Source organism: Eleutherodactylus coqui, chromosome 1 (genome assembly GCF_035609145.1).
Source record: "Eleutherodactylus coqui strain aEleCoq1 chromosome 1, aEleCoq1.hap1, whole genome shotgun sequence".
Lineage (NCBI taxonomy): Eukaryota > Metazoa > Chordata > Amphibia > Anura > Eleutherodactylidae > Eleutherodactylus > Eleutherodactylus coqui.
Genome location: NC_089837.1, coordinates 90,960,654 through 90,973,062, shown reverse-complemented (window position 1 = coordinate 90,973,062; position 12,409 = coordinate 90,960,654).

The window sequence follows — 12,409 nt, the reverse complement described above, 5'->3', positions numbered from 1 at the left end:
TGATTGGTGAGTAAAAAATGTTTTTGTTTTTTTAACCAGCTAGGGATGATTTTCATGGAAGGGCTTATATTTCAAGCCCTTCCCCGAAAATCATGCTGCGGGGGTTGCCACAAAACCACTGCTTTCAATGCTGCCGGCAGCAGCGCCGACCCATTGAAAGCAATGGGATAGCATCCTGGACTTCTGCCACAATTGTCATTTGCGATGCGAGGCAAGTGTTTTCACTTGCTCTCACAGCGCAAGAAATAAAAATGCCAGTGGGTGTGAGCCCTAAGGTTTGCACAATTATCCCTCATCCCAATTCATTGAAAAGTAGAGATGAGCGAGCATACTCGTCCGAGCTTGATGCTCGTTCGAGTATTAGGGTGCTCGAGATGCTCGTTACTCGAGACGAGCACCACGCGGTACTCGTCTCGATTAAACGAGCACTGACCATTGAATTCAATGGAGCCGGCAATACAGCCGGCTCCATTGAAAGCAATAGGCTGCCGGCAATCGCGGAATGAATTGTCAGGAAGGGCTTAAATATATAAGCCCTTCCCTGCAATTTATCCAGAAATGTGTAAAAATAAAAAAAATATATACTCACCTTGTCCCGGCAGAACGATGTTAGCCCATTGAATTCAATGGAGCCGGCAATACAGCCGGCTCCATTGAAAGCAATAGGCTACCGGCGATCGCGGGATGAATTGTCAGGAAGGGCTTAAATATATAAGCCCTTCCCTGCAATTCATTCAGAAATGTGTAAAAATAAAAAATATATATATACTCACCTGGTCCCGGCAGACGGAGTTCAGTGTGGCCGGCGGCAGTCCTCCTGAACTGCTCTGAACAGCTGTGAGTAGTATTCAGCAGCTGGGGATTTAAAATCCCCGCCTGCTGAATGAGCTGCCTCTAATTGGTCACAGCCTGACCAATCAGAGGCAGATCTCACTCACACACCCATTCATGAATTCATGAATGGGTGAGTGACTGCTGCCTCTCATTGGCTCAGCGCAGGGACCAATCTGATTGGTCCCGCTGAGCCAATGAGAGGCAGCAGTCACTCACCAATTCATGAATGGGTGTGTGAGTGAGATCTGCCTCTTATTGGTCAGGCTGTGACCAATCAGAGGCAGCTCATTCAGCAGGCGGGGATTTTAAATCCCCGGCTGCTGAATACTACTCACAGCTGTTCAGAGCAGTTCAGGAGGACTGCCGCTGGCCGCGCTGAACTCCGTCTGCCGGGGCCAGGTGAGTATATATATATATATATTTTTTTTTTTTTTACACATTTCTGGATGAATTGCAGGGAAGGGCTTATATATTTAAGCCCTTCCCGACCATTCATCCCGCGATCGCCGGCAGCCCATTGCTTTCAATGGAGCCGGCTGTATTGCCGACTCCATTGAATTCAATGGGCTAACATCGTTCTTCTCTGCCACAGCTGTTACAGCTGTGGCAGAGGAGAACAATCTTTATACTGACAGTGCGGGGGGGGGGGGGGGGCGGGTCTCACTCTTGCCACTATTGTGACTTAATAGTGGGACCCGGGAACTTGAGATGCAGCCCAACATGTAGCCCCTTGCCTGCCCTATCCGTTTCTGTGTCGTTCCCATCACTTTCTTGAATTTCCCAGGTTTTCACAAATGAAAACCTTAGCGAGCATCGGCGATATACAAAAATGTTCGAGTCACCCATTGACTTCAATGGGGTTCGTTACTCGAAACGAACTCTCGAGCATCACTGAAAGTTCGACTCGAGTAACGAGCACTCGAGCATTTTGGTGCTTGCTCATCTCTATTGAAAAGTAATGATCTATACTACTTTATTCACTAGACTTCGCATGATTTTTCCTGTTTTCCAGTTCCCCTCAGGTTTCGTACACTCATTCCTTACAGACTATTGTGACTGAGGCCGATTGTGTAATGCACAATAGCTCTGTCCAGGGTATCACAAATTTTTTCCCCCTGGTTTTGTACACACTTAAAGGGGTTGTCCCGAGGCAGCAAGTGGGTCTATACACTTCTGCATGGCCATAATAATGCACTTTGTAATGTACATTGTGCATTAATTATGAGCCATACAGAAGTTATAAAAAGTTTTATACTTACCTGCTCCGTTGCTGGCGTCCTCGTCTCCATGGTGCCGACTAATTTTCGCCCTCCGATGGCCAAATTAGCCGCGCTTGCGCAGTCCGGGTCTTCTCCTCTTCTCTATGGGGCTCCGTGTAGCTCCGTGTAGCTCCGCCCCGTCACGTGCCGATTCCAGCCAATCAGGAGGCTGGAATCGGCAATGGACCGCACAGAAGCCCTGCGGTCCATGAAGACAGAGGATCCCGGCGGCCATCTTCAGCAGGTGAGTATGAAGACGCCGGACCGCCGGGATTCAGGTAAGCGCTGTGCGGGTGGTTTTTTTAACCCCTGCATCGGGGTTGTCTCGCGCCGAACGGGGGGGGGGTTTAAAAAAAAAAAAACCCGTTTCGGCGCGGGACATCTCCTTTAACTTGCAGACTACTGCGACTGAGGCCGATTGTGTAAGGCACAATAGTTCTGTTCAGGGTGTCTTAAATTATGTTTTTGCTCCTTATTGTGACATTTATGTGTTTTGTTTGAGGCCTGCATGGATCCTGTATGACATTTTGTCCATTGGAGGAGTTAACATATATATTTTTTGCCCTAAGGGTCCAGAGGCCCCTTTTGTTTAAGGTAGGAGGGAAGGATGGGGGGGGGGGGGGGTAGTGTCACGTCACAGTCAGCACATGGTCAAGTCTCTGCCAGTACATCTTTATTTCTGTGGGTTCTATCCTGAGTAGTTAGAGTTAACATCTCCTTTGTGTACTAGTCCTGGTTAATTAGTCTTTGCAACTGTCAGCAAGGTATGGCTGGTAATTGACATTTCTGTCAGCCAATCGGCTTCTTCCTCTTCCCTATATAATCCACCTCTTCCTGGCTGGGAGTTGCCGATGATTTTCAGTGTTCCCTGAGCAGTCACCCTACTCAGAGCTCCTGTGTGCCTGGCTCCTGTGTTTGTTCCCTGTTTTGTATCTGTTTGTCTGGTATTCTATTGTTCTTGTCTTTTAGTTTTTGTCTGTCTCTATTTGTTCCTTGGTTACCAGCATTCTGGTTCCCCTTGGACCTCTGTCTTGTCCTCGTGCAAGAAAGTGGGGTCGTCTCTTTTGGGACTGGTGCTCTGCTGCGGAGTGGGTTCAATCTAAGGGTTTCTGAGTGCCCCGCTATGTCCATTACCTCACTTCTCTAGAGATCCAGCCTGTGTCTAGCCACCCGTATTAGCTAGTTTTCATGTCCATTCTGGCTGCCCTCGTACCAGGATCCCGTTTGCAGTTCAGGACGAATGTAACACTTATAATATGGTTTAATTACAGTACAAGGAAATATGGAGCCACAGGTCACTTTAAGTCTGCATTCACATAGCAGTAAAATTGCTACATTTTAGTGTCTCTATTACACACTGAACTACAAAAGGCTAAAATGCAGCCATATTTTGGCTATGTTGATAACATCCAAGCAGGACAACAAAAAAAAATAATTACGTCGCTGATGTGATATATTCATTGGCTAACAGAAAAAATTTAAAAACACACTTTTTTCCCCTTAAATATGTAATGTCTAAGGATGTGTGCTGGACATGAACACAAAGCATTACATGCTATGTCATATGCATTGGCCATGTGTTTCTATCTTCTGCCCAATATGGCACTAAGCTTTGGAGGTGTAGGGATGCAGGATTCAGGATACAATGCAGGAGATGAAATAGCCAAAGTTTATGGTATTTACTTAAAGGACACAAAAAGTTAACACTAGAATGTTAATGCTCAAATAACTAAACCTTTACCTTTAAGCTATTGCTAACTACACCACAGGAATAGTAATACCCTGTGAACAAAATCAATAATGCTAATGATTATATTGTATTGCAGAAATACAAATCACTAGATATAATACTTTCTTTAGGGGTTAATACTCCATTAATAGAATCTATGAGAAATACAAGTCACAGAATAGACTCACGATGTCCCCCTCTCCAAGGCTTGTTTGACGCCCTAGATGCCATTCCACTTTCTCCCTTGTAAACAAATGTCTCAGTCCGTAAACAGAAGCTCTAGCACTGGAGTACGAGCAACAGTAAAATGTCCTTAATGTGGGCTATTTATCCTGCAGCTGGCCTGCTGACTAGCTACCCTTCATTCCTGACAGTGTGCACGCCTAAGATTTAGATGAGGGCAGCCTCACTTACGGTTTGTTGTGCAGGGGTTGCATCTCCTACCGACTCCAGTGATCCCACAGCATTGCCTAGGGGAATAGGGAGTACTCCTCTCTACTCTTCATTGGTGCTAGTCAGCTCTTTTCATCTCAGGGCTGTAAGATCATCCTGCAGCTCCAGGAAACTTTCTACAGGCCTTTCCTTTCAGTTCGGCACTCAGCTCAGTTTAGCTTCCTCTCACAATCAGCAGCCTCCTTCCTCTTCAGTGTGGTGCCTTCTAAGTTTACTATGCAGCAGAAATTCCCCTTTTTATATAAGGGCATCCTCCAATTAGCAAACGTCCAGTGAGCATGTTCAGTCCTGTTGTGTCAAAAGTTGATGCATGTTCTAGTTCTGGCGCAGTTTTTGGTGCGTCTTCCCCAGCTTATCTCCACAGCTACTTTAACCCCTTGGGCTTAATCTCTTACATATGTATCAATGTCTTCTATGCATATTGAGGTCATCCTCTGGCCACATATGTCCAATTGCCTGTGATATTGAAACATATATGCCACTATTACAAGCATAAATTGGCAATTTCTTCATACAAATGTTAACCTGAACTGCATAAACTTCTTGTTAAAGCAACAGACCAAATAATTGGCTCACCAATGAAAAAAGCACCTACTGCTTTCAGACAACCTGGGTTTTCATTTGTCAGAAAAAAAGTTTACTTTCTTCTCTATGGAGAAAATAAAAGTGCCCATAAATGCTCTCTGGAAAGTGCGCTCGCTTTTTATTAGTGTGTAGATTATCCAGGGGTTAAAAGAACATTGAAAATGTTTTGGTTATTTTTATATGATTTAAAGATGAATGCATCCTGGGAACATTACCGGGATCCACAGCCTAATACACAAGATGCATCTACGTGTTTGTTTTACTGTAAGACCTTACTTTACCCCATCATTTGATTATATGTTAGAAAGCCATTGTCCACGGATAATGATTGCTTCAGCCTCATCTTGTTTTCCGCTGAAACAAAAATATTTCTAGCTGGATAAAAGCCGCATTCTGCTACATATCGAGATCCCTATTTGTCCTGTTTACCTGGATGCTCTATTATCAATATGATTTCTCGCCGGCTTCCTCTCCCTTTTTAAAATGTCATTATAATGGCTCACCCTTTATTTGCCTGTGGCATTGTCTGGGTTGCTACGCTCTGCGCATATCCTTATCTGTATTCTGGTGATATACCGTACGGTGCGTGTGTATTTGTATGCTTTACATTGAGTAGTTATTGATAGAAGGTTCTATAGTTTATATTATATTAGCTATAAAAACACAACCGTGTAGATGTAGCATATTCTCAATGCTGGTATTCTCTTAGTCTATATTGATATACAGTGCCTTGTGAAAGTACTCACCCCCTTGGAATTTTTCCTGTTTCGCATTATAGCCTGGAATGAAGGTGTTTTTTGGGGTTTTTTTTCCCTTCGGGTGGTGGTTTCCCTATTTGAGTTACATGACATGCTAATTTTTTTGAAGGTGCAAATTTTCTTTTTTACTGTGACACACACAATAAGTAAGACCCAAAGCAGAGAACTTCAATGTATTTAAGTATTCACGCCTTGAAAGTCAATACTTTGGGGAGCCACCTTCTGTTGCAATTAAAGATACAATTCTCTTGGGCTATGTATCGCTGGGACTTTTGTCTATTCTACCAGGCAAAACTGCTCCAACTTCTTTAAGTTAGGTTGGTTTAGACACAACAATTATGGCTCAAAAGATCTTGAGTGATTTTTGAGCAATTATCGTTGTGTTCTTTTTACGGCGCAAGGTGATTGCTCAAACATTGAGCGATCCCCTTGCGCTCCGAGCGAAGAAGGTTACAGAAGACAAGCGGGGTGTCTCCGCTTGTCTTCTGCATTCAGCTGTTCCCCGCTCGGAGCGCCTGGCTGTTATACAGCTGAGTACTCCGAGTGGGGTATGGAGAACACAGCTAAACCCCTCTGTTCTTCATACACCGTCTGTCTTCAGGGAGCGGGAGACAGCTGAAACAATAGTATCAGCTGTATCCCGCTGTGAATTCCTGATAAGTGATCGCTGATGTTTCATGAAAGATCAGTGATCAGTGACGGCTTAACGAAAACTGTACGATGTCAGTGCAGTTAGACACAACGATTATCGCTCAAAAGATGGCTTTGAGCGATTTTTGAGTGACAATCGTTGTGTCTAAATGGGCCTTCAGATGGGTTGTATTGGTGTCCAACAGTCTTCAGCTCATTCCCCAGATTTTCTGTTACGGCACTCTGACCCCCTAGCGCCAGGTGGGGTGCCCTGAACTTCCCGCACCCCACTGTCCCTGCCTACTTGCCTCGGCCCTAGCTAACTCCAGGCGGACAACTGGACGGTGGTCCCTGCACTGGCTATGGACCTGGCGACTGACAAGATGTGACTAACTAAATGGGGGGACAGAGTGCCGACAGAGAAGGCAGATGGAAATGACCAACAGAACATACAGAGCAAAGCAAAGCTGGATATGGAAGCAGACAGGCACCGAAGGGACAAAAGGTTTCAGTAACGACTTATGGAACACCTTGTGAACCCTCCATGTAGCTGGCAAACCTAGTTCATAGGCGAGCGGGTTCACCACACGCGTGATGACAAACGGACCCACGTAACGTGGCGCCAGCTTCATGGATGGGACCCTTAACTTGAGATTTTTAGAAGACAGGTATACCTTCTATCCCACCCTGTAAGGTTCAGATACAGACAGACTCTTCTCACTACGAAACTGCACACGAGTCCCCGCTGCTTCCAAGTTTTTCAGTACCTCTTTCCATACTCCCTGAAGCGTATCTGTGGCGACATCAGCTGCAGGACAGACCGAAGGAGTAGGGATTGCTGTAAGGTAGCGGGGATGCTGACCGTATACACAAAAAAATGGAGATACCCCCGTGGAAGAACAAGGGCGCTTGTTTAGTGCAAACTCTGCCAATGGCAGGAACTCTGCCCACTGATGAGCCTTTTCGCTAGCAAACAACCGTAAATATTGCACTAAATCTTGGTTCTTCCGCTCAGTCTGACCATTAGTTTGCGGGTGGAATGCTGAAGAGAAGGAAAGCGACGTTCCCAGGTTTCTGCAGAAGGCACGCCAAAACTGCGACACAAACTGAACCCCGCGATCAGATACAATATTTTGGGGAACCCCATGTAGGCAAATTATTTCTTTTACAAAAATCATGGCAAATTCTTTTGCCGAAGGTAGCTTCTTTAACGCCACAAAATGTGCCATCTTAGAGAACCGGTCGACCACCATTAAGATAGTGGTGCACTTCTGGGATTCTGGTTGGTCAGTGATGAAATCTACCTATAAGTGCGACCATGGACTGGAAGGAACCGGTAGCGGTCTCAGAGGGCCCTCCGGAGGACGCCACTGACTCTTATTGTGAGCACAGACTGAGCATCCCCTAACAAAGTTGCAGATCTCCTGAGACATACCTGGCCACCAGAAGTGTCTGGAACAAAGATCCAGGGTCCCCTGAAACCCTGGATGCCCTGTGAGAACCGATGAGTGAGATTCATCCATGACTCTAGGACGTAGGGTCTCTCGCACAAACCATCTGCCCTCCAGCACCCCCGAAGGAACGTTCTGCTGAGCATCCTGTAGTTGAGGGACGAAGTTAGATTCTACAGCTGCCACCACCACGCCAGGGGCTAAGATATTCTTGGGGGTCATAGTCTCACTATCCAGCATCCGCCTTCACGTTCTTCTCTCCTGGGATATATGTTACGACGAAATTAAACCTGGCGAAGAACAACGCCCACCTGGCTTGATGAGCTGTAAGTCTTTTAACATTGGCGAGATATACCAGATTCTTATGATCAGTATACACGGTAATTGGGTGTCTAGCACCCTCAAGATGGTGTCGCCACTCTTCCAGAGCCCATTTGATAGCCAATAATTCACGGTTACCCACGTCGTAGTTGCGTTCTGCTGAATTAAACTTCCGCGAAAAGAACGCACATGGGCTATACCCAGATCCCCCACTGACTTCCTGCGACAATACTGCTCCTGTCCCCACTTCAGACGCATCTACCTCAATGAAAAAGGGTAATCGTGCGCCCGGCTGTATTAGCACCGGGGCAGTCGTAAATGCCCTCTTTAGATGACTAAAGGCCTCAAGGGCTGCAGGTGACCATTTTACCAAGTCGGCCCCCTTCTTAATCAGGTCGGTCAGAGGTTCAGCAATAACCGAGTAATTCCTAATGAATTTGCGGTAAAAATTTGCAGAACCTAAGAACCGCTGGAGAGCCTTGAGGTTGTCCGGTCTGACCCATTGGGAGATTGCTGCTACTTTATCAGACTACATCTGAATCTCCGTGGGTGAAATTATATAACCAAGGAAAGATACTTGTTTAGAACCAAATGTGCATTTCTCTAACTTGACAAAAAGTTGATAGTCGCGCAAACGGGTCAGGACCAACCTCAGGTGCCGCACATGTGAATCCCAGTCAGGCGAGTACACCAGAATGTCATCAAGATAGATGACCAGAAATACACCCAGGAAGTCGTGAAAGACCCGTTCATAAAACCCTGAAACACAGCGGGGGCGTTACAGAGTCCGAAAGGCATGACCAGACATTCAAAATGTCCTAACGGGGTGTTGAACGCCGTCATCCATTCGTCTCCCTCTCTAATGCGAATTAAATCGTAAGCGCCCCGCAAGTCCAGTTTGCAGAACCAGTGGGCCCCTACCACCTGATTCAACAAATCAGGAATGAGGGGCAAGGAGCACTGGTTCTTCACTGTGATTTTATTAAAGGCCCGATAATCCACACAAGGCCTTAGTGTCCCGTCCTTCTTCTCTACAAAGAAGAGACCTGCCCTGGCAGGGGACCCGGCCGGCCGGATATGTCGGTTGGCCAGAGCCATCCGAGGCATAGGACTTGAGGGCCTTATGCTCACGGCCTGACAAATTGAAAATGGCTCCCTTAGGGATGGGACTGTCGGGAATCAGATCAATACCACAGTCCCACTCCCTATGAGGGGGCAGAGCCTTAGACAGTTTTTTGGAGAATACATCCTGAAAGTCTGACAAATACTCCGGAATGAGCACAGTATCTGCGGAGCACACAGCTATGGTAGACAGGTGATTATGACAGGATGATCACCAATGAGTCAATTCCCGGGTGGACCAATCAAATTGGGGATTGTGCAGTGCCAACCAGGGCATACCAAGCACCACATCAACCGACATTTTTTCCATAACTAGGAAAGACAGTTCATCTGAGTGGAGGATCCCCATCGTGAACTGTAATCTTGGGGTCCTCCATCGTACCAGGCCTGTGGAGAGAGGGGTAGCATCAATACTGGTAAAATGAATTGGCGTCTTCAGCGCCACAAATTCAGCCATCAGGGATCGGACAAAACACAGGCTTATCAAGTTAGCGGCGGCTCCGGAATCAATAAACGCCTGTCCTGATCGGGAAAAATCACGGAATCTGACCTGACACGGTACCAAAAGCTTAGGAAGTACCTGATGTCCTAGGCGATCCTTCCTACAATCGCCTAGGACTCTGAGTTTTCCGCCGGTTCCGGCTGCGAGCATTGAGACCTCAGTGGGCAGGTTATCACCCGATGTCCAGCTTTCCCGCAGTAGAGGCAGAGACGATGCCGCAATCGGATCCGGCGTTGCTCTTTGGGGTCCAGCAGATCCACCTCCATCGGCTCGGGAACAGAGACGGGTAAGGAAAGAGATGGACCAGGGCAAACGACCTCCCTGACTCTACGGGCCTGCCTGTCTTGCTTCCTAGCCCTGAGCCTCCTATCTGCCTTCACCGCTAGCTCCATAGCCTCCCTTAAAGACCCGGGAACGGGATGGGAAATTAACAGGTCTTTAACTGCGTCCGAGAGACCCTTTCAGAGCGTCTTTCAGAGCGCTATCGTTCCATGCCGTATCCCCCGCATAGCGTCTGAAATTGGAGCAATAATCCTCCACACAAAACAACCCCTGATGCAGCACCAACAGCCACGAAACCGCCAACCCCACTCGGTCCGGTTCGTCAAAGATACCCCCGAGTTCCTGGAAAAAGGAGTCCACGGACTGCAAGCAGGGGGAACCCTCAGGGATAGAAAAAGCCCAGGTCTGGGCAGAGCCCCGCAGCAGGGACATTATAAGCCCGACCCTCTGGGCTTCCGACCCGGAAGAACGGGGGCGCATCCGAAAAAATAAGCGACATGCCTGTTGGAAAACAAAAAATTTGTTCCTCTCCCCAGAGAACACCTCGGGAAGAGGGCACTTAGGTTCTGGGCTGGTTGAGGTGTCCGGGCCCTGCGACGACCCCCGCTGCTCCTGGGCTGCCATACGGGCGGACAAATCCTGGACCACCGGCACCAGGGCTTGCAGCTGGTTCGCAAGAGCGCTGATCGCCTCCATGACAACGGTTTAAAGGGCCAGTTATTATGTTACGGCACTCTGACCCCCCGAGCGCCAGGTGGGGTGCCCTGAACTTCCCGCACCCCACTGTCCCTGCCTACTTGCCTCGGCCCTGGCTAACCCCAGGCGGACAACTGGACGACGGTCCCTGCACTGGCTAGGGACCTGGCGACTGACAAGATGTGACTAAATAAATGGGGGGACAGAGTGCCGACAGAGAAGGCAGATGGAAATGACCAACAGAACATACAGAGCAAAGCAAAGCTGGAGATGGAAGCAGACAGGCAAACTAGAGGCTTCACTGAGGCTAGCTGCAGACAGGGCCTACTAGATGCTGACCGAACCAATAACTGGCAGTGAGCTCAGGTCACTGCCAGCCTTATGACTGCAAGCCTCCGCCCAGGGGCGGAGAGTGGGAGGAGCTGACTCTCCCACTGCTGCATAAGAAAGGTGGAGGAGTGCGGGCGGCACCCTACAGGCGGACACGCCCACGCCGCCGCACACTGGCTGCCTCACGCCGCCGGGAGAGCCCCGACTCCAGAGCTCCAGGACGCCGGAGCCAACACCGGATCGGCACGCGCCGATCGCGGGACCCTGCGCCGCCCTGCTTGGTAACATTTTCATTTAGGTTGAGATCTGGGCTTTGATTAGACTGTTTCAAGACATTACCGTGTTTTTTCTTAGACCACTCCAGTTTAGCTTTAGCATGCCTCCCTACTTTTGAACAATGAAAAGAGAGACAGCGCTGTAATTGGCACATCAAAAACAAATTTTCGGTAACGATTGGCAATTATTGCATCAGTGTTCAGAGAGGTCCAAGGCTCCAACCATCGAGGCCTTTGATCCCTATTATTTGTGGAGCATCTCATAGAGTTCTGACCTCTACTTTGGATTGGCTGTTTATACACTATGGGAATCTATCCTTGTCTATTTAATTGTTGGGAGTGACCAGCTCGAGAGCATACAGCCCTTTTTCCCGGACGTTGCCACATTTGTGGTGAAACATGCCAGGGCTATGTTGATCTTTTAACTGCAGGGACTGCTGGAAGTTGTAGTATATATTATCTAGGTGACTCTTGTGCTGCAGACTAGAGCCATGCCCTTATACTTCTAGTTTAGGATACTAGTATCATAATAACTATACGTATGAATTCACTACAGAATCTAATCATTCTATTTGGAACTTATTGGACACTTGAACTCCCAGCATCCTTGGGCGTTAAAACCACATGCATGCCTGTTAGTTCATGTTATATTATTTGCAATAAAGATTTATGTTTTATGCTGAAGTAGACATAATTTGGGGCATTTGTTGCCTTGTCGGCAAGTCTGGCTTGGCTATTTAACAGCAATCTTAATATTAGTCACTTCTTACACCAGGTGCCATTGTTTTGTTAGACTCAAGCTATCTCTTATCACTGATAAAAGAAATGAAAGTAAAAAAAGTATGATGTTCATATGTTTAAGCATTGTATGATGTTCCATTAAATAATACAGTACTTTAAATGGGTTTGAGCATCCAAAAGTTGCATAAGGTCCAGTGTTCGTAATGTTAACTCTACCTCCTATAGCAGGCCCGCTAGTTAACAGACTCAATCCTTTTCTGGTGTGCACACGTGTTGACAGCCAGCCTCACTTACAGTTTGTTGCCTGGTAATTGTCATTACCACTAGCTTAGGCGAGTCCAAAGTCAGGAAGACGACTCTACCAAATTTCCGTTGGGTATTTGTTGCAATCCTGATACTCCACTGAGTTTGGGACGTAGAACAGTCTCTTTATTTGGTGTC